Below are 19,423 nucleotides of genomic sequence, written 5' to 3'. Positions count from 1 at the left end.
AGAGCACTTGGTTTCCATGGCAGCAGGAAATGGCTTGGGCTCTGAACTTGTGTTTCGCTGTGGAGGTTTGAGCGGCTTGACTGAAGAGCTCCATGTTAGTTTAATGTGGGTGCTCATCCTGCTTGATTCCATCACACTGGGCTCAACGGGCATTGGACCGGAAGTGACCAAACAGGGTTTCCTAGAACGCTGCTCGCACAGCTGATTGTATGTGAAGTTCATTAGGCAGGTGGAGTTGTTTTGGCACTGGAAGAGCTGTGCTGCTGCTTCGGGCAGTTGCCATTCACCACCGCCCTGAGTTCCCTAGGTGTCATATCCACTTTCAGACATATGTGATGCCAGAACACTTGGTTTCCATGGCAGCGGGAAATGTCTTGGGCGCTGAACTTGTGTTTGGCTGTGGAGTTTTGAGCGGCTTGAGTGATGAGCTCCATGTTAGTTTAGTGTGGGTGCTCACCCTGCTTGATTCCATCCCACTGGGCTCAATGTGCATTAGACCGGAAGTGACCAAACAGGGTTTCCTAGATAGCTGCTAGCACAGCTGATGGTATGTGAAGTTCATGTGGCAGGTGGAGTTGTTTTGGCACTGGAAGAGCTGTGCTGCTGCTTCGGGCAGTTGCCATTCACCACCGCCTTGAGTTCCCTAGGTTTCATATCCACTTTCAGACATATGTGGTGCCAGAGCACTTGGTTTCCATGGCAGCGGGAAATGGCTTTGGGCGCTGAACTTGTGTTTGGCTGTGGAGTTTTGAGCGGCTTGAGTGAGGAGCTCCATGTTAGTTTAGTGTGGGTGCTCACCCTGCTTGATTCCATCACAGTGGCCTCAATGGGCATTTGATTAGAAGTGGCCAACAGGGTTTCCTAGACAGCTGCTAGCACAGCTGATGGTATGTGAAGTTCATGAGGCAGGTGGAGTTGTTTTGGCACTGGAAGAGCTGTGCTGCTGCTTCGGGCAGTTGCCATTCAACACCGCCCTGAGTTCTGAGTTCCCTAGGTGTCATATCCACTTTCAGACATATGTGGTGCCAGAGCACTTGGTTTCCATGGCAGGGGGAAATGGCTTTGGCGCTGAACTTGTGTTTGGCTGTGGAGTTTTGAGCGGCTTGAGTGAGGAGCTCCATGTTAGTTTAGTGTGGGTGCTCAACCTGCTTGATTCCATCACAGTGGCCTCAATGGGCATTGAACCGGAAGTGACCCAACAGGGTTTTCCTAGACAGCTACTAGCACAGCTGATGGTATGTGAAGTTCATGAGGCAGGTGGAGTTGTTTTGGCACTGGAAGAGCTGTGCTGCTGCTTCGGGCAGTTGACATTCACCACCACCGCCCTGAGTTCCCAAGGTGTCATATCCACTTTCAGACATATGTGGTGCCAGAGCACTTGGTTTCCATGGCAGCGGGCAATGGCTTGGGTGCTAAACTTGTGTTTGGCTGTGGAGTTTGAGCGTCTTGAGTGAGGAGCTCCATGTTAGTTTAGTGTGGGTGCTCAACCTGCTTGGTTCAATCCCACTGGGCTCAATGGGCATTGTACAGGAAGTGACCCAACAGGGTTTCCTAGAACGCTGCTGCCACAGCTGATGGTATGTGAAGTTCATGAGGCAGGTGGAGTTGTTTTGGCACTGGAAGAGCTGTGCTGCTGCTTCGGGCAGTTGCCATTCACCACCGCCCTGAGTTCCCTAGGTGTCATATCCACTTTCAGACATATGTGGTGCCAGAGCACTTGGTTTCCATGGCAGCGGGAAATGGCTTGTATCTTTAACTTGTGTTTGGCTGTGGAGTTTTGAGAGGCTTGAGTGAGGAGCTCCAAGTTAGTTTAGTGTGGGTGCTCATCCTGCTTGATTCCATCCCACTGGGATCAACGGGCATTGGACCCGAAGTGACCAAACAGGGTTTTCTAGAACGCTGCTAGCACAGCTGATGGTATGTGAAGTTCATGAGGCAGGTGGAGTTGTTTTGGCACTGGATGAGCTGTGCTGCTGCTTCGGGCAGTTGCCATTGACCACCGCGTCCCTGAGTTCCCTAGGTGTCATATCCACTTTCAGACATATGTGGTGCCAGAGCACTTGGTATCTATGGCAGCGGGAAATGTCTTGGGCGCTGAACTTGTGTTTGGCTGTGGAGTTTTGAACGGCTTGAGTGAGGAGCTCCACATCACTTTAGTGTGTGTGCTCATCCTTCTTGATTCCATCCCACTGGTCTCAATGGGCATTGGACCGGAAGTGACCAAAGAGGGTTTCCAAGATAGCTGATAGCACAGCTGATGGTATGTGAAGTTCATGAGGCAGGTGGAGTTGTTTTGGCACTGGAAGAGCTGTGCTGCTGCTTCGGGCAGTTGCCATTCACCACCGCCCTGAGTTCCCTAGGTGTCCTATCCACTTTCAGACATATGTGGTACCAGAGCACTTGGTTTCCATGGCAGCGGGAAATGGCTTGTACACTGAACTTGTGTTTGGCTGTGGAGTTTTGAGCGGCTTGAGTGAGGAGTTCCATGTTAGTTTATTGTGGGTGCTCAACCTGCTTGATTCCATCCCACTGGGCTCAATGGGCATTGGACCGGAAGTGACCAAACAGGTTTTCCTAGAACGCTGCTAGCACAGCTGATGGTATGTGAAGTTCATGAGGCAGGTGGAGTTGTTTTGGCACTGGAAGAGCTGGGCTGCTGCTTCGGGCAGCTTCCATTCACCACCATACTGAGTTCCCTAGGTGTCCTCTCCACTTTCAGACATATGTGGTGCCAGAGGACTTGGTTTCCATGGCAGCGGGAAATGGCTTGGGCGCTGAACTTGTGTTTGGCTGTGGAGCTTTGAGCGGCTTGTGAGGAGCATCATGTTAGTTTAATGTGGGTGCTCAACCTGCTTGATTCCATCACACTGGGCTCAATGGCCTTGGACCAGAAGTGACCAAACAGGGTTTCCTAGAACGCTGCTAGCACAGCTGATGGTATGTGAAGTTCATGAGGCAGGTGGAGTTGTTTTGGCACTGGAAGAGCTGTGCTGCTGCTTCGGGCAGTTGCCATTCACCACCGCCCTGAGTTCCCTAGGTGTCATATCCACTTTCAGACATATGTGTTACCAGAGCACTTGGTATCTATGGCAGCGTTCAATGGCTTGGGCGCTCAACTTGTGTTTGGCTGTGGAGTTTTGAACGGCTTGAGTGAGGAGCTCCATGTTAGTTTAGTGTGGGTGCTCAACCTGCTTGATTCCATCACACTGGGCTCAATGGGCATTGGACCGGAAGTGACCAAACAGGGTTTCCTAGAACGCTGCTAGCACAGCTGATGGTATGTGAAGTTCATGAGGCAGGTGGAGTTGTTTTGGCACTGGAAGAGCTGTGCTGCTGCTTCGGGCAGTTGCCATTGACCACCGCGTCCCTGAGTTCCCTAGGTGTCATATCCACGTTCAGACATATGTGGTGCCAGAGCACTTGGTTTCCATGGCAGCGGGAAATGGCTGTATGCTAATCTTGTGTTTGGCTGTGGAGTTTTGAGCGGCTTGAGTGAGGAGCTCCACATCAGTTTAGTGTGTGTGCTCATCCTTCTTGATTCCATCCCACTGGGCTCAATGGGCATTGGACCGGAAGTGACCAAACAGGGTTTCCAAGATAGCTGATAGCACAGCTGATGGTATGTGAAGTTCATGAGGCAGGAGTTTTGGCACTGGAAGAGCTGTGCTGCTGCTTCGGGCAGTTGCCATTGACCACCGCCCTGAGTTCCCTAGGTGTCATATCCACGTTCAGACATATGTGATGCCAGAACACTTGGTTTCCATGGCAGCGGGAAATGGCTTGGGCGCTGAACATGTGTTTTGCTGTGGAGTTTTGTGTGGCTTTACTGAGGAGCTCCATGTTAGTTTAGTGTGGGTGCTCACCCTGCTTGATTCCATCCCACTGGGCTCAATGTGCATTAGACCGGAAGTGACCAAGCAGGGTTTCCTAGAACGCTGCTAGCACAGCTGATGGTATGTGAAGTTCATGAGGCAGGTGGAGTTGTTTTTGCACTGGAAGAGCTGTGTTGCTGCTTCGGGCAGTTGCCATTCACCACCGCCCTGAGTTCTGAGTTCCCTAGGTGTCATATCCACTTTCAGACATATGTGGTGCCAGAGCACTTGGTTTCCATGGCAGCGGGAAATGTCTTGGGCGCTGAACTTGTGTTTGGCTGTGGAGTTTTGAGCGGCTTGAGTTAGGAGCTCAATGTTAGTTTAGTGCGGGTGCTCACCCTGCTTGATCCTATCCCACTGGGCTCAATGGCCATTGGACCGGAAGTGATCCAACAGGGTTTCCTAGATAGCTGCTAGCACAGCTGATGGTATGTGAAGTTCATGTGGCAGGTGGAGTTGTTTTGGCACTGGAAGAGCTGTGCTGCTGCTTCGGGCAGTTGCCATTCACCACCGCCTTGAGTTCCCTAGGTTTCATATCCACTTTCAGACATATGTGGTGCCAGAGCACTTGGTTTCCATGGCAGCGGGAAATGGCTTTGGGCGCTGAACTTGTGTTTGGCTGTGGAGTTTTGAGCGGCTTGAGTGAGGAGCTCCATGTTAGTTTAGTGTGGGTGCTCACCCTGCTTGATTCCATCACAGTGGCCTCAATGGGCATTTGATTAGAAGTGACCAACAGGGTTTCCTAGACAGCTGCTAGCACAGCTGATGGTATGTGAAGTTCATGAGGCAGGTGGAGTTGTTTTGGCACTGGAAGAGCTGTGCTGCTGCTTCGGGCAGTTGCCATTCAACACCGCCCTGAGTTCTGAGTTCCCTAGGTGTCATATCCACTTTAAGACATATGTGGTGCCAGAGCACTTGGTTTCCATGGAGGCGGGCATTGGCTTGGGCGCTGAACTTGTGTTTGGCTGTGGAGTTTTGAGCGGCTTGAGTGAGGAGCTCCACATCAGTTTAGTGTGTGTGCTCATCCTTCTTGATTCCATCCCACTGGGCTCAATGGGCATTGGACCGGAAGTGACCAAAGAGGGTTTCCAAGATAGCTGATAGCACAGCTGATGGTATGTGAAGTTCATGAGGCAGGTGGAGTTGTTTTGGCACTGGAAGAGCTGTGCTGCTGCTTCGGGCAGTTGCCATTCACCACCGCCCTGAGTTCCCTAGGTGTCCTATCCACTTTCAGACATATGTGGTACCAGAGAACTTGGTTTCCATGGCAGCGGGAAATGGCTTGTGCACTGAACTTGTGTTTGTCTGTGGAGTTTTGAGCGGCTTGAGTGAGGAGTTCCATGTTAGTTTATTGTGGGTGCTCAACCTGCTTGATTCCATCCCACTGGGCTCAATGGGCATTGGACCGGAAGTGACCAAACAGGTTTTCCTAGAACGCTGCTAGCACAGCTGATGGTATGTGAAGTTCATGAGGCAGGTGGAGTTGTTTTGGCACTGGAAGAGCTGGGCTGCTGCTACGTTCAGTTGCCATTCACCACCGCCCTGAGTTCCCTAGGTGTCCTATCCACTTTCAGACATATGTGGTGCCAGAGCACTTGGTTTCCATGGCAGCGGGAAATGGCTTGTGCGCTGAACTTGTGTTTGTCTGTGGAGTTTTGAGCGGCTTGAGTGAGGAGCTCCATGTTAGTTTAGTGTGGTTGCTCAACCTGCTTGATTCCATCACACTGGGCTCAATGGGCATTGGGGCGCAAGTGACCAAACAGGGTTTCCTAGAACGCTGCTAGCACAGCTGATGGTATGTGAAGTTCCTGAGTCAGGTGGAGTTGTTTTGGCACTGGAAGAGCTGTGCTGCTGCTTCGGGCAGTTGCCATTGACCACTGCCCTGAGTTCCCTAGGTGTCCTCTCCACTTTCAGACATATGTGGTGCCAGAGGACTTGGTTTCCATGGCAGCGGGAAATGGCTTGGGCGCTGAACTTGTGTTTGGCTGTGGAGCTTTGAGCGGCTTGTGAGGAGCATCATGTTAGTTTAATGTGGGTGCTCAACCTGCTTGATTCCATCACACTGGGCTGAATGGGCATTGGACCGGAAGTGACCAAACAGGGTTTCCAAGATAGCTGATAGCACAGCTGATGGTATGTGAAGTTCATGAGGCAGGTGGAGTTGTTTTGGCACTGCAAGAGCTGTGCTGCTGCTTCGGGCAGTTGCCATTGACCACCGCGTCCCTGAGTTCCCTAGGTGTCATATCCACTTTCAGACATATGTGGTGCCAGAGCACTTGGTATCTATGGCAGCGTTCAATGGCTTGGGCGCTGAACTTGTGTTTGGCTGTGGAGTTTTGAACGGCTTGAGTGAGGAGCTCCATGTTAGTTTAGTGTGGGTGCTCAACCTGCTTGATTCCATCCCACTGGGCTGAATGGGCATTGGACCGGAAGTGACCAAACAGGGTTTCCTAGAACGCTGCTAGCACAGCTGATGGTATGTGAAGTTCATGAGGCAGGTGGAGTTGTTTTGGCACTGGAAGAGCTGTGCTGCTGCTTCGGGCAGTTGCCATTGACCACCGCGTCCCTGAGTTCCCTAGGTGTCATATCCACGTTCAGACATATGTGGTGCCAGAGCACTTGGTTTCCATGGCAGCGGGAAATGGTTGTGTGCTAAACTTGTGTTTGGCTGTGGAGTTTTGAGCGGGTTGACTGAGGAACTCCATGTTAGTTTAGTGTGGGTGCTCAACCTGCTTCTTTCCATCACACTGGGCTCAATGGGCATTGGACCGGAAGTGACCATACAGGGTTTCCTTGAACGCTGCTAGCACAGCTGATGGTATGTGAAGTTCATGAGGCAGGTGGAGTTGTTTTGGCACTGGAAGAGCTGTGCTGCTCGTTCGGGCAGTTGCCATTGACAACCGCCTTGTTTTCCCTAGGTGTCATATCCACTTTCAGACATATGTGGTGCCAGAGCACTTGGTTTCCATGGAGGCGGGCAATTGCTTGGGCGCTGAACTTGTGTTTGGCTGTGGAGTTTTGAGCGGCTTGAGTGAGGAGCTCCACATCAGTTTAGTGTGTGTGCTCATCCTTCTTGATTCCATCCCACTGGGCTCAATGGGCATTGGACCGGAAGTGACCAAAGAGGGTTTCCACGATAGCTGATAGCACAGCTGATGGTATGTGAAGTTCATGAGGCAGGTGGAGTTGTTTTGGCACTGGAAGAGCTGTGCTGCTGCTTCGGGCAGTTGCCATTCACCACCGCCCTGAGTTCCCTAGGTGTCCTATCCACTTTCAGACATATGTGGTACCAGAGAACTTGGTTTCCATAGAAGCGGGAAATGGCTTGTGCACTGAACTTGTGTTTGTCTGTGGAGTTTTGAGCGGCTTGAGTGAGGAGTTCCATGTTAGTTTATTGTGGGTGCTCAACCTGCTTGATTCCATCCCACTGGGCTCAATGGGCATTGGACCGGAAGTGACCAAACAGGTTTTCCTAGAACGCTGCTAGCACAGCTGATGGTATGTGAAGTTCATGAGGCAGGTGGAGTTGTTTTGGCACTGGAAGAGCTGGGCTGCTGTTTCGGGCAGTTGCCATTCATCACGGCCCTGAGTTCCCTAGGTGTCATATCCACTCTCAGACATATGTGGTGCCAGAGCACTTGTTTTCCATGGCAGCGGGCAATTGCTTGTGTGCTGAACTTGTGTTTGGCTTGGAGTTTTGAGCGCCTTGAATGAGGAACTCCATGTTAGTTTAGTGTGGATGCTCAACCTGCTTGATTCCATCACACTGGGATCAATGGGCATTGGACAGGAAGTGACCCAACAGGGTTTCCTCGAACGCTGCTAGCACAGCTGATGGTATGTGAAGTTCATGAGGCAGGTGGAGTTGTTTTGGCACTGGAAGAGCTGTGCTGCTGCTTCGGGCTGTTGCCATTCACCACCGCCATGAGTTCTGAGTTCCCTAGGTGTCATATCCACTTTCAGACATATGTGGTGCCAGAGCACTTGGTTTCCATGGAGGCGGGCAATTGCTTGGGCGCTGAACTTGTGTTTGGCTGTGGAGTTTTGAGCGGCTTGAGTGAGGAGCTCCACGTCAGTTTACTGTGGGTGCTCATCCTTCTTGATTCCATCCCACTGGGCTCAATGGGCATTGGACCGGAAGTGACCAAACAGGGTTTCCTAGAACGCTGCTAGCACAGCTGATGGTATGTGAAGTTCATGAGGCAGGTGGAGTTGTTTTGGCACTGGAAGAGCTGTGCTGCAGCTTCGGGCAGTTGCCATTGACCTCGCCCTGAGTTCCCTATGTGTCATATATACTTTCAGACATATGTGGTACCAAGCACTTCGTTTCCATGGCAGCGGGAAATGGCTTGTGTGGTGAACTTGTGTTTGGTTGTGGAGTTTGAGCGCTTTGAGTGAGGAGCACCATGTTAGTTTAGTGTGGATACTCACACTGCTTGATTCCATCACACTGGGCTCAATGGGCATTGGAGCGGAAGTGACCAAACAGGGTATCCGAGATAGCTGTTAGCACAGCTGATGGTATGTGAAGTTCATGAGGCAGGTGGAGTTGTTTTGGCACTGGAAGAGCTGTGCTGCTGCTTCGGGCAGTTGCCATTCACCACCATACTGAGTTCCCTAGGTGTCCTCTCCACTTTCAGACATATGTGTTGCCAGATCACTTGGTTTCCATGGCAGCGGGCAATTGCTTGGGCGCTGAACTTGTGTTTGGCTGGTTAGTTTTGAGCGGCTTGAGTGAGGAGCTCCTCGTCAGTTTAGTGTGGGTGCTCATCCTGCTTGATTCCATCCCACTGGGCTCAATGGGCATTGGACCGGAAGTGACCAAACAGGGTTTCCTAGAACGCTGCTAGCACAGCTGATGGTATGTGAAGTTCATGAGGCAGGTGGAGTTGTTTTGGCACTGGAAGAGCTGTGCTGCTGCTTCGGGCAGTTGCCATTCACCACCGCCCTGAGTTCTGAGTTCCCTAGGTGTCATAACCACTTTCAGACATATGTGGTGCCAGAGCACTTGGTTTCCATGAAGGCGCGCAATTGCTTGGGCGCTGAACTTGTGTTTGGCTGTGGAGTTTTGAGCGGCTTGAGTGAGGAGCTCCACGTCAGTTTAGTGTGGGTGCTCATCCTTCTTGATTCCATCCCACTGGGCTCAATGGGCATTGGACCGGAAGTGACCAAACAGGGTTTCCTAGAACGCTGCTAGCACAGCTGATGGTATGTGAAGTTCATGAGGCAGGTGGAGTTGTTTTGGCACTGGAAGAGCTGTGCTGCAGCTTCGGGCAGTTGCCATTCACCACCGCCCTGAGTTCCCTAGGTGTCATATATACTTTCAGACATAGGTGGTACCAAGCACTTGGTTTCCATGGCAGCGGGAAATGGCTTGTGTGGTGAACTTGTGTTTGGTTGTGGAGTTTGAGCGCCTTGAGTGAGGAGCTCCATGTTAGTTTAGTGTGGATACTCACCCTGCTTGATTCCATCCCACTGGGCTCAATGGGCATTGGACCAGAAGTGACCAAACAGGGTATCCGAGATAGATGTTAGCACTGCTGATGGTATGTGAAGTTCATGAGGCAGGTGGAGTTGTTTTGGCACTGGAAGAGCTGTGCTGCTGCTTCGGGCAGTTGCCATTCACCACCGCCATGAGTTCTGAGTTCCCTCGGTGTCATATCCACTTTCAGACATATGTGGTGCCAGAGCACTTGGTTTCCATGGCAGCGGGAAATGGCTTGTATCATGAACTTGTGTTTGGCTGTGGAGTTTTGAGCGCCTTGACTGAGGAACTCCATGTTAGTTTAGTGTGGGTACTCAACCTGCTTGGTTCCATCCCACTGGGCTCAATGGGCATTGGACCAGAAGTGACCATACAGGGTTTTCTAGATAGCTGCTAGCACAGCTGATGGTATGTGAAGTTCATGAGGCAGGTGGAGTTGTTTTGGCACTGGAAGAGCTGTGCTGCTGCCTCGGGCAGTTTCCATTCACCACCGCCTCCCTGAGTTCCCTAGGTGTCATATCCACTTTCAGACATATGTGGTACCAGAGCACTTGGTTTCCATGGCAGCGGGCAATTGCTTGGGCGCTGAACTTGTGTTTGGCTGGTTAGTTTTTACCGGCTTGAGTGAGGAGCTCCTCGTCTTTTTAGTGTGGGTGCTCATCCTGCTTGATTCCATCACACTGGGATCAATGGGCATTGGACCGGAAGTGACCAAACAGGGTTTCCTAGATAGCTGCTAGCACAAATGATGGTATGTGAAGTTCATGAGGCAGGTGGAGTTGTTTTGGCACTAGAAGAGCTGTGATGCTGCTCCGGGCAGTTGCCATTCACCACCGCCCTGAGTTCCCTAGGTGTCATATCCACTTTCAGACATATGTGCTGCCAGAGCACTTGGATTCCACGGCAGCGGGCAATGGCTTGGGCGCTGAACTTGCGTTTGGCTGTGGAGTTTTGAGCGGCTTGAGTGAGGAACTCCATGTTAGTTTAGTGTGGGTGCTCATCCTGCTTGATTCCATCACACTGGGATCAACGGGCATTGGACCGGAAGTGACCAAACAGGGTTTCCTAGAACGCTGCTAGCACAGCTGATGGTATGTGAAGTTCATGAGGCAGGTGGAGTTGTTTTGGCACTGGAAGAGCTGTGCTGCTGCTTCGGGCAGTTGCCATTCACCACCGCCCTGAGTTCTGAGTTCCCTAGGTGTCATAACCACTTTCAGACATATGTGGTGCCAGAGCACTTGGTTTCCATGAAGGCGCGCAATTGCTTGGGCGCTGAACTTGTGTTTGGCTGTGGAGTTTTGAGCGGCTTGAGTGAGGAGCTCCACGTCAGTTTAGTGTGGGTGCTCATCCTTCTTGATTCCATCCCACTGGGCTCAATGGGCATTGGACCGGAAGTGACCAAACAGGGTTTCCTAGAACGCTGCTAGCACAGCTGATGGTATGTGAAGTTCATGAGGCAGGTGGAGTTGTTTTGGCACTGGAAGAGCTGTGCTGCAGCTTCGGGCAGTTGCCATTCACCACCGCCCTGAGTTCCCTAGGTGTCATATATACTTTCAGACATAGGTGGTACCAAGCACTTGGTTTCCATGGCAGCGGGAAATGGCTTGTGTGGTGAACTTGTGTTTGGTTGTGGAGTTTGAGCGCCTTGAGTGAGGAGCTCCATGTTAGTTTAGTGTGGATACTCACCCTGCTTGATTCCATCCCACTGGGCTCAATGGGCATTGGACCAGAAGTGACCAAACAGGGTATCCGAGATAGATGTTAGCACTGCTGATGGTATGTGAAGTTCATGAGGCAGGTGGAGTTGTTTTGGCACTGGAAGAGCTGTGATGCTGCTTCGGGCAGTTGCCATTCACCACCGCCATGAGTTCTGAGTTCCCTCGGTGTCATATCCACTTTCAGACATATGTGGTGCCAGAGCACTTGGTTTCCATGGCAGCGGGAAATGGCTTGTATCATGAACTTGTGTTTGGCTGTGGAGTTTTGAGCGCCTTGACTGAGGAACTCCATGTTAGTTTAGTGTGGGTACTCAACCTGCTTGGTTCCATCCCACTGGGCTCAATGGGCATTGGACCAGAAGTGACCATACAGGGTTTTCTAGATAGCTGCTAGCACAGCTGATGGTATGTGAAGTTCATGAGGCAGGTGGAGTTGTTTTGGCACTGGAAGAGCTGTGCTGCTGCCTCGGGCAGTTTCCATTCACCACCGCCTCCCTGAGTTCCCTAGGTGTCATATCCACTTTCAGACATATGTGGTACCAGAGCACTTGGTTTCCATGGCAGCGGGCAATTGCTTGGGCGCTGAACTTGTGTTTGGCTGGTTAGTTTTTACCGGCTTGAGTGAGGAGCTCCTCGTCTTTTTAGTGTGGGTGCTCATCCTGCTTGATTCCATCACACTGGGATCAATGGGCATTGGACCGGAAGTGACCAAACAGGGTTTCCTAGATAGCTGCTAGCACAAATGATGGTATGTGAAGTTCATGAGGCAGGTGGAGTTGTTTTGGCACTAGAAGAGCTGTGATGCTGCTCCGGGCAGTTGCCATTCACCACCGCCCTGAGTTCCCTAGGTGTCATATCCACTTTCAGACATATGTGCTGCCAGAGCACTTGGATTCCACGGCAGCGGGCAATGGCTTGGGCGCTGAACTTGCGTTTGGCTGTGGAGTTTTGAGCGGCTTGAGTGAGGAACTCCATGTTAGTTTAGTGTGGGTGCTCATCCTGCTTGATTCCATCACACTGGGATCAACGGGCATTGGACCGGAAGTGACCAAACAGGGTTTCCTAGAACGCTGCTAGCACAGCTGATTGTATGTGAAGTTCATGAGGCAGGTGGAGTTGTTTTGGCACTAGAAGAGCTGTGATGCTGCTCCGGGCAGTTGCCATTCACCACCGCCCTGAGTTCCCTAGGTGTTATATCCACTTTCAGACATATGTGGTGCCAGAGCACTTGGGTTCCATGGCAACGGGCAATGGCTGTGTGCTAAACTTGTGTTTGGCTGTGGAGTTTTGAGCGGCTTGACTGAGGAACTCCATGTTAGTTTAGTGTGGGTGCTCAACCTGCTTGGTTCCATCACACTGGCCTCAATGGTCATTGGACCGGAAGTGACCATACAGGGTTTCCTAGATAGCTGCTAGCACAGCTGATGGTATGTGAAGTTCATGAGGCAGGTGGAGTTGTTTTGGCACTGGAAGAGCTGTGCTGCAGCTTCGGGCAGTTGCCATTCACCACCGCCCTGAGTTCCCTAGGTGTCATATATACTTTCAGACATATGTGGTACCAAGCACTTGGTTTCCATGGCAGCGGGAAATGGCTTGTGTGGTGAACTTGTGTTTGTCTGTGGAGTTTTGAGTGGCTTGAGTGAGGAGTTCCATGTTAGTTTAGTGTGGGTGCTCAACCTGCTTGATTCCATCCCACTGGGCTCAATGGGCATTGGACCGGAAGTGACCCAACAGGGTTTCCTAGAACGCTGCTAGCACAGCTGATGGTATGTGAAGTTCATGAGGCAGGTGGAGTTGTTTTGGCACTGGAAGAGCTGTGCTGCTCGTTCGGGCAGTTGCCATTCACCACCGCCCTGAGTTCTGAGTTCCCTAGGTGTCATATCCACTTTCAGACATATGTGGTGCCAGAGCACTTGTTTTCCATGGCAGCGGGAAATGGCTTGGGCGCTGAACTTGTGTTTGGCTGTGGAGTTTTGAGCGCCTTGACTGAGGAACTCCATGTTAGTTTAGTGTGGGTACTCAACCTGCTGGGTCCATCCCACTGGGCTCAATGGGCATTGGACCAGAAGTGACCATACAGGGTTTTCTAGATAGCTGCTAGCACAGCTGATGGTATGTGAAGTTCATGAGGCAGGTGGAGTTGTTTTGGCACTGGAAGAGCTGTGCTGCTGCTTCGGGCAGTTGCCATTCACCACCGCCTCCCTGAGTTCCCTAGGTGTCATATCCACTTTCAGACATATGTGTTGCCAGATCACTTGGTTTCCATGGCAGCGGGCAATTGCTTGGGCGCTGAACTTGTGTTTGGCTGGTTAGTTTTGAGCGGCTTGAGTGAGGAGCTCCTCGTCAGTTTAGTGTGGGTGCTCATCCTGCTTGATTCCATCACACTGGGATCAATGGGCATTGGACCGGAAGTGACCAAACAGGGTTTCCTAGATAGCTGCTCGCACAGTTGATGGTATGTGAAGTTCATGAGGCAGGTGGAGTTGTTTTGGCACTGGAAGAGCTGTGCTGCTGCTACGGGCAGTTGCCATTCTCCACCGCCCTGAGTTCCCTAGGTGTCATATCCACTTTCAGACATATGTGGTGCCAGAGCACTTGGATTCCATGGCAGCGGGCAATGGCTTGTTCGCTGAACTTGTGTTTGGCTGTGGAGTTTTGAGCGGCTTGAGTGAGGAACTCCATGTTAGTTTAGTGTGGGTGCTCATCCTGCTTGATTCCATCACACTGGGATCAATGGGCATTGGACCGGAAGTGACCAAACAGGTTTTCCTAGAACGCTGCTAGCACAGCTGATTGTATGTGAAGTTCATGAGGCAGGTGGAGTTGTTTTGGCACTGGAAGAGCTGTGATGCTGCTCCGGGCAGTTGCCATTCACCACCACCCTGAGTTCCCTAGGTGTTATATCCACTTTCAGACATATGTGGTGCCAGAGCACTTGGTTTCCATGGCAGCGGGAAATGGCTTGTGTGGTGAACTTGCGTTTGGCTGTGGAATTTTGAGCGCCTTGAGTGAGGAGCTCCATGTTAGTTTAGTGTGTCCTGAACCTGCCTGATTCCATCCCACTGGGCTCAATGGGCATTGGACCGGAAGTGACCAAACAGGGTTTCCTAGATAGCTGCTAGCACAGCTGATGGTATGTGAAGTTCATCACTGAGGTGGAGTTGTTTTGGCACTGGAAGAGCTGTGCTGCTGCTTCGGGCAGTTGCCATTCAGCACCGCCCTGAGTTCCCCTAGGTGTCATATCCACTTTCAGACATATGTGGTGCCAGAGCACTTGGTATCACGGCAGCGGAAAATGGCTTGAGCGCTGAACTTGTGTTTGGCGGTGAAGTTTTGAGCGGCTTGATTGAGGAGCTCCATGTTAGTTTAGTGTGGGTGCTCAACTTGATTCCATCCCACTGGCCTCAATGGGCATTGGACCGGAAGTGACCAAACAGGGTTTCCAATATAGCTGCTAGCAGAGCTGATTGTATGTGAAGTTCATGAGGCAGGTGGAGTTGTTTTGGCCCTGGAAGAGCTGTGCTGCTGCTTCAGGCAGTTGCCATTCACCACCGCCCTGAGTTAACTAGGTGTCATATCCACTTTCAGACATATGTGGTGCCAGAGCACTTGGTTTCCATGGCAGCGGGAACTGGCTTTTGGGCTGAACTTGTGTTTGGCAGTGGAGTATGGGGCGGCTTGAGTGAGGAGCTCCATGTTAGTTTAGTGTAGGTGCTCAACCTGCTTGATTCCATTCCACTGGGCTCAATGGGCATTGGACCGGAAGTGACCAAACAGGGTTTCCTAGATAGCTGCTAGCACAGCTGATGGTATGTGAAGTTCATGAGGCAGGTGGAGTTGTTTTGGCACTGGAAGAGCTGTGCTGCTGCTTCGGGCAGTTGCCATTCACCACCGCCTCCCTGAGTTCCCTAGGTGTCATATCCACTTTCAGACATATGTGGTGCCAGAGCACTTGGTTTCCATGGCAGCGGGAAATGGCTTGGGCGCTGAACTTGTGTTTGGCTGTGGAGTTTTGAGCACCTTGAATGAGGAGCTCCATGTTAGTTTAGTGTGGGTGTTCAACGTGCTTGATTCCATCCCACTGTTCTCAAAGGGCATTGGACCGGAAGTGACCAAACAGGGTTTCCTAGATAGCTGCTAGCACAGCTGATGGTATGTGAAGTTCTTGTGGCAGGTGGAGTTGTTTTCTCAATGGAAGAGCTTTGCTGCTGCTTTGGGCAGTTGCCATTGACCACCGCCCTGAGTTCCCTAGGTGTCATATCCACTTTCAGACATATGTGCTGCCAGAGCACTTGGTTTCCATGGCAGCGGGAAATGGCTTTTGTGCTGAACGTGTGTTTGGCTAAGAAGTTTTGAGCGCCTTGAGTGAGGAGCTCCATGTTAGTTTAGTGTGGGTGCTCAACCTGCTTGATTCCATCCCAGTGGGCTCAATGGGCATTGGACCAGAAGTGACCATACAGGGTTTTCTTGATAGCTGCTAGCACAGCTGATGGTATGTGAATTCATGTGACAGGTGGAGTTGTTTTGGCACTGGAAGAGCTGTGCTGCTTCTTTTGGCAGTTGCCATTCACCACCGTCCTGAGTTCCCTAGGTGTCATATCCACTTTCAGACATATGTGGTGCCAGAGCACTTGGTATGTATGGCAGCGGGAAATGGCTTGGGCGTTGAACTTGTGTTTGGCTGTGGAGTTTTGAGCGCCTTGAGTGAGGAGCTCCTTGTTAGTTTAGTGTGGGTTCTCAACCTGCTTGATTCCATCCCACTGGGCTCAATGTGCATTGGACCGGAAGTGACCAAACAGGGTTTCCTAGATAGCTGCTAACACAGCTGATGGTATGTGAAGTTCATGAGGCAGGTGGAGTTGTTTTGGCACTGGAAGAGCTTTGCTGTTGCTTTGGCCATTTGCCATTCATCACCGCATCCCTGAGTTCCCTAGGTGTCAGATCCACTTTCAGACATATGTGGTGCCAGAGCACTTGGTTTCCATGGCTGCGGGAAATGGCTTGGGCGCTGAACTTGTGTTTGGCTGTGGAGTTCTGAGCGCCTTGAGTGAGGAGGTCCATGTTAGTTTAGTGTGGGTGCTCAACCTGCTTGATTCAAACCCTCTGGGCTCAATGGGCATTGGACCGGAAGTGACCAAACAGGGTTTCCTAGATATCTGCTAGCACAGCTGATGGTATGTGAAGTTCTTGTGGCAGGTGGAGTTGTTTTCTCAATGGAAGAGCTTTGCTGCTGCTTTGGGCAGTTGCTTTGGGCAGTTGCCATTGACCACCGCCCTGAGTTCCCTAGGTGTCATATCCACTTTCAGACATATGTGGTGCCAGAGCACTTGGTTTCCATGGCAGCGGGAAATGGCTTTTGGGCGCTGAACTTGTGTTTGGCTGTGGAGTTTTGAGCGCCTTGAGTGAGGAGCTCCATGTTACTTTAGTGTGTGTGCTCAACCTGTTTGATTCCATCCCACTAAGCTCAATGGGCATTGGACCGGAAGTGACCAAACTGGGTTTCCTCGATAGCTGTTAGCACAGCTGATGGTATGTGAAGTTCATGAGGCAGGTGGAGTTGTTTTCGCACTGGAAGAGCTGTGCTGATGCTTCGGGCAGTTGCCATTCACCACCGCCCTGAGTTCCCTAGGTGTCATATCCACTTTCAGACATATGTGGTGCCAGAGCACTTGGTTTCCATGGCTGCGGGAAATGGCTTGGGCGCTGAACTTGTGTTTGGCTGTGGAGTTTTGAGCGCCTTGAGTGAGGAGCTCCATGTTAGTTTAGTGTGGGTGCTCAACCTGCTTGATTCCATCACACTGGGCTCAATGGGCATTGGACCGGAAGTGACCAAACAGGGTTTCCTAGATAGCTGCTGGCACAGCTGATGGTATGTGAAGTTCATGAGGCAGGTGGAGTTGTTTTGGCACTGGAAGAGCTGTGCTGCTGCTTCGGGCAGTTGCCATTCAGCACCGCCATGAGTTCCCTAGGTGTCATATCCACTTTCAGACATATGTGGTGCCAGAGCACTTGGTTTCCATGGCAGCGGGAAATGGCTTTTGTGCTGAACGTGTGTTTGGCTAAGAAGTTTTGAGCGCCTTGAGTGAGGAGCTCCATGTTAGTTTAATGTGGGTGCTCAACCTGCTTGATTACATCCCAGTGGGCTCAATGGGCATTGGACCAGAAGTGACCATACAGGGTTTTCTAGATTGCTGCTAGCACAGCTGATGGTATGTGAAGTTCATGAGGCAGGTGGAGTTGTTTTGGCACTGGAAGAGCTGTGCTGCTGCTTCGGGCAGTTGCCATTCACCACCGCCCTGAGTTCCCTAGGTGTCATATCCACTTTCAGACATATGTGGTGCCAGAGCACTTGGTTTCCATGGCAGCGGGAAATGGCTTGTGTGGTGAACTTGTGTTTGGCTGTGGAGTTTTGAGCGGCTTGAGTGAGGAGCTCCATGTTAGTTTAGTGTGGGTGCTCAACCTGCTTGATTAAATCCCACTGGGCTCAATGGGCATTGGACCGGAAGTGACCAAACAGGGTTTCCTAGATAGCTGCTAGCACAGCTGATGGTATGTGAAGTTCATGACTGAGGTGGAGTTATTTTGTCACTGGAAGAGCTGTGCTGCTGCTTTGGGCAGTTGCCATTCACCACCGCCATGAGTTCTGAGTTCCCTAGGTGTCATATCCACTTTCAGACATATGTGGTGCCAGAGCACTTGGTTTCCATGGCAGCGGGAAATGGCTTGGGCACTGAACTTGTGTTTGGCTGTGGAGTTTTGAGCGCCTTGAGTGAGGAGCTCCATGTTACTTTAGTGTGGGTGCTCAACCTCCTTGATTCCATCACACTGGGATCAATGGGCATTGGACCGGAAGTGACCAAACAGGGTTTCCTAGATAGCTGCTCGCACAGTTGATGGTATGTGAAGTTCATGAGGCAGGTGGAGTTGTTTTGGCACTGGAAGAGCTGTGCTGCTGCTACGGGCAGTTGCCATTCTCCACCGCCCTGAGTTCCCTAGGTGTCATATCCACTTTCAGACATATGTGGTGCCAGAGCACTTGGATTCCATGGCAGCGGGCAATGGCTTGTTCGCTGAACTTGTGTTTGGCTGTGGAGTTTTGAGCGGCTTGAGTGAGGAACTCCATGTTAGTTTAGTGTGGGTGCTCATCCTGCTTGATTCCATCACACTGGGATCAATGGGCATTGGACCGGAAGTGACCAAACAGGTTTTCCTAGAACGCTGCTAGCACAGCTGATTGTATGTGAAGTTCATGAGGCAGGTGGAGTTGTTTTGGCACTGGAAGAGCTGTGATGCTGCTCCGGGCAGTTGCCATTCACCACCACCCTGAGTTCCCTAGGTGTTATATCCACTTTCAGACATATGTGGTGCCAGAGCACTTGGTTTCCATGGCAGCGGGAAATGGCTTGTGTGGTGAACTTGCGTTTGGCTGTGGAATTTTGAGCGCCTTGAGTGAGGAGCTCCATGTTAGTTTAGTGTGTCCTGAACCTGCCTGATTCCATCCCACTGGGCTCAATGGGCATTGGGGCGGAAGTGACCAAACAGGGTTTCCTAGATAGCTGCTAGCACAGCTGATGGTATGTGAAGTTCATCACTGAGGTGGAGTTGTTTTGGCACTGGAAGAGCTGTGCTGCTGCTTCGGGCAGTTGCCATTCAGCACCGCCCTGAGTTCCCCTAGGTGTCATATCCACTTTCAGACATATGTGGTGCCAGAGCACTTGGTATCACGGCAGCGGAAAATGGCTTGAGCGCTGAACTTGTGTTTGGCGGTGAAGTTTTGAGCGGCTTGATTGAGGAGCTCCATGTTAGTTTAGTGTGGGTGCTCAACTTGATTCCATCCCACTGGCCTCAATGGGCATTGGACCGGAAGTGACCAAACAGGGTTTCCAATATAGCTGCTAGCAGAGCTGATTGTATGTGAAGTTCATGAGGCAGGTGGAGTTGTTTTGGCCCTGGAAGAGCTGTGCTGCTGCTTCAGGCAGTTGCCATTCACCACCGCCCTGAGTTAACTAGGTGTCATATCCACTTTCAGACATATGTGGTGCCAGAGCACTTGGTTTCCATGGCAGCGGGAACTGGCTTTTGGGCTGAACTTGTGTTTGGCAGTGGAGTATGGGGCGGCTTGAGTGAGGAGCTCCATGTTAGTTTAGTGTAGGTGCTCAACCTGCTTGATTCCATTCCACTGGGCTCAATGGGCATTGGACCGGAAGTGACCAAACAGGGTTTCCTAGATAGCTGCTAGCACAGCTGATGGTATGTGAAGTTCATGAGGCAGGTGGAGTTGTTTTGGCACTGGAAGAGCTGTGCTGCTGCTTCGGGCAGTTGCCATTCACCACCGCCTCCCTGAGTTC

This window comes from Ochotona princeps, chromosome 31 (assembly GCF_030435755.1).
Source record: "Ochotona princeps isolate mOchPri1 chromosome 31, mOchPri1.hap1, whole genome shotgun sequence".
Lineage (NCBI taxonomy): Eukaryota > Metazoa > Chordata > Mammalia > Lagomorpha > Ochotonidae > Ochotona > Ochotona princeps.
Note: the sequence above shows the minus strand (reverse complement) of the source record.